Source organism: Cyphomyrmex costatus, unplaced genomic scaffold (assembly GCF_001594065.2).
Source record: "Cyphomyrmex costatus isolate MS0001 unplaced genomic scaffold, Ccosl1.0 scaffold567, whole genome shotgun sequence".
Taxonomy (NCBI): domain Eukaryota; kingdom Metazoa; phylum Arthropoda; class Insecta; order Hymenoptera; family Formicidae; genus Cyphomyrmex; species Cyphomyrmex costatus.
Window position 1 is genome coordinate 304,717 of NW_017279855.1, and position 3,334 is coordinate 308,050.

Genomic DNA, 3,334 nt, shown 5'->3' on the forward strand with positions numbered 1-3,334 from the left:
CGACAATTATGATAAAAATACGTTCCAATTTGTATAATACAATTTAAGAAATTTTAAAGGTAATGAAGCTATTTGCATCAAAAATATTTAAAAAATGTATTAAACTTTCATTGCATTCTCTAAATACGCAATTTTTTATTATTTAATAAAATGTTAAAAGTTCGACAAAGGTTCGAATCGACAACTTTTTGTTCTTAATGTCGAAACGGCGTATTTTCGAGGAATTATTTCTGACTAGGATAATTCCATGAGAATTTATATATTATGTACGTAATCTTTTAAACTGCGCACCGAACAATTTTTTGGTCTTGAAACGCAATCCGACAAAATCGTTGTAATAATATCAAAATTTATATTGTAGTAGCAATTTAATAACTTTTGATGCCCCTTACGTATCTTTAATCGGAATTAATAATGTCGAGAGATAAATTAAAATCTATAAATGAATTATTCTTATTGCAAAAAATATTATCTCGGTCGGGAGCCGAACCTGGATATCTTACATTCTGTGCGCGAGCGTCATTACCAGTTAAATTATTATCATGGTTACATGTACCAGAAAAAAGAAACCAAACAGCAATATAAACATGGATTAAATAATTTTGAGGGTCAGGATGGAAACCAAGGTCACTCAGAAGTCATTTGAGGATGACTGTGTAAAGGGGAAGTTTAACCATAATTTTTTTAAGGTTCACCTAAGTACTTTCCAATACACAAACCTTCATAAGAATTTTCAACATTATTTATTCCTTCATGTTTATGGAAGTCCGATTTATTCTTAAACTCTTTATTAAACGTTCCATATTTGTGAGACGTACCTATATCATATTGGTCCTTATTATCCTTGTACCCTTTCATCACTAGGATGCTTTTTATTCTTGTGCTTATTTAGGTCTCTGTTATGCCTACAAAACAACCGTTGCAATATTTATTATTTTTTATCAATTTATATAAGCATTTATGTCGAAGAACCAACCAATTAGTTTATGTATTGTTACTCATTTAAATACACACTTATATTTATTCCCACAAGTTTCGCATTTAAAATTTCTTTCATCGTTATGCTTTGATTCATGGCGAAGTAAATTCGATTTATTCTTAAACTCTTTATCACACTTTTCGCATGTGTGTGTCAGCCCTACATTATATAGGTGCTTATTTTTTTTGTACCTTTCATTTTTATGCATTGAAACTACGTGAGCATTTAAGATATATTTCAACCTGTAAATGACCGTTAGAATATTTATTATTTTCTACCAATTAGTTTAATCATTGATACTCAAATGCTACGTTATTACCGCAACTTACGTTCTTCACTTTTCTCACCTAAAACTTTTACTACAATATACGCATTTGAAAGATTTTTCGTCTGTATGAATTGTTTTATGTTTATCCAACCACGATTTACACCAAAATTCTTTATTACATGTTTCGCATATGTATGGCCTAACTAAATTATTTATGTCTCTGTTATACTGATTCGAAGTAGTCGGTGTGTTCGAGAGCTTGAATATTAAGAACTCTGAATATTAAGAAAAGTTCGTGTCAAGAATAAAAACGGAATACGGATCTCATAATTTTTGAAATACCCAATTCGTCGAAATTGAAGTATTATTTGCAGAAATAAGCAATCATTGAAATATAATAATTTCGTCAAATATTATCGTACCGGCATGATTAAAAAAGCATTTTACGTCATGATATCTTTTTGCACAGAGAGGAAAGTGCTGTTGATATTTCATGAAGTTACAATATGGTAAATAATGATTAACTTGGAAAGAAAAAGGACACTAGGAGTTAGGCGCAGATAACTTTACGCAAACGTTGATATTTATCAAGCAAAACTTATTTATTACAAAACTTATTCTTACATGTATCGGCTCATTTTTGAGCCTTCTTCAGAGACAATGGAAAGTTACATAAATAAAATATGATTTAAAATTGACAAAAAGATTAAAAGATGTTTAAAGAAACAATAATATGCACGATAAAGGCAGAAAAGAAAAATTAATAAATATAATGCTGAAATTTAGGGAAATAATTTCCCAGAATTTCTTAGAAAACTAATAATTTCGAAATTAGATTTATCATAATTACGATTATTTTACCGGGAGCAGGGAGGCTTACTATGTTCACAATGATACTGTATCGCAAGCACTCTCAAAACCGGGTTTTAGAACAATTTAGGCCAGTTAGTCTCAGACACAGTGGGTCACAACCAATTGTTAGACGGTATTAAATTAAAATTATCAAAATGCAGATAATGCATATAACCTTTTTCTTTCCAAGTTAATTTTTAATTGTATGGGAGTTTTTGTTACCAAAGAATTATTATATAAGTAAATAATGATGCAACAAAACTTAACATTTCACACGTAATTTTTGAAGTTGCACGGCACAAAATAAAAATTATGCACAGAGTTCACAGCTTTCGAAAGATTGAAACGTCTTTCATACATTTATTTGCTTTATCTTCGACTTGTGTACGTCTTTTTTCACAGGTTTATTCATCGTTGAAGTAAAAAAGTTCATTTTACGTCAACGTCGAATAACTCAAGGAAAGAACTGAGTTCAGAACTCGAAAGAGAGGCAATTTATAGTTCAATATTTACTATTTGAATGCTGTATACCGCATTAGTGCATAATTTTTAATTCGCAATGGTGAACTTCGAAAGTTTCGTTAACAATTTTGAAATCTATTACACCATCCTTTATATCTACGTAATTTTATAAAGTATTAGTAATATCGTTTTCGAAGTACCGATCTGAAAACAAAAAAACGGATTTAAAGCTTAAAAGTGCTTTTGTAAAATTTCAACAATATGACTTTTGACAAAGTTATGTTACATCGAAATTTGCACATTTCTGCATAGTGGATCATGTAACGTTTTAATTTTGTTGAGCAATTTGTAATATACAAAGGTATTAATAACGATATAAGTTTATTAGGAGCTATATAATTCTTACCGGACAGTTGATTCACTATTGTATCGTTATTCGTTTCTTCATTTTGATTCACCTTTTCAGAATCAATTCTCAGATCCATCCCGGATATATTTATCAATTTACTTTGCCGTAACGTTCCGTTATATTAATATCGTAGTTCACACGGTCTGAATGTATGTAGACACTTTACTTTCGTACTTTTGCACCTAAAATCATAAAAAAATGTAAAAATTGAATAATATCAAAATTTAATAAACTGACAGTTATCACTAAAATTTATAAGGTAGTAACAGAAAGCTGTGTCAAAATTAGAATTTGTTATAAGGTAATAGAAATTTAAAATTACAATGACACCTTTGACGTTGGATAATTGTTATAGCTACTTTGA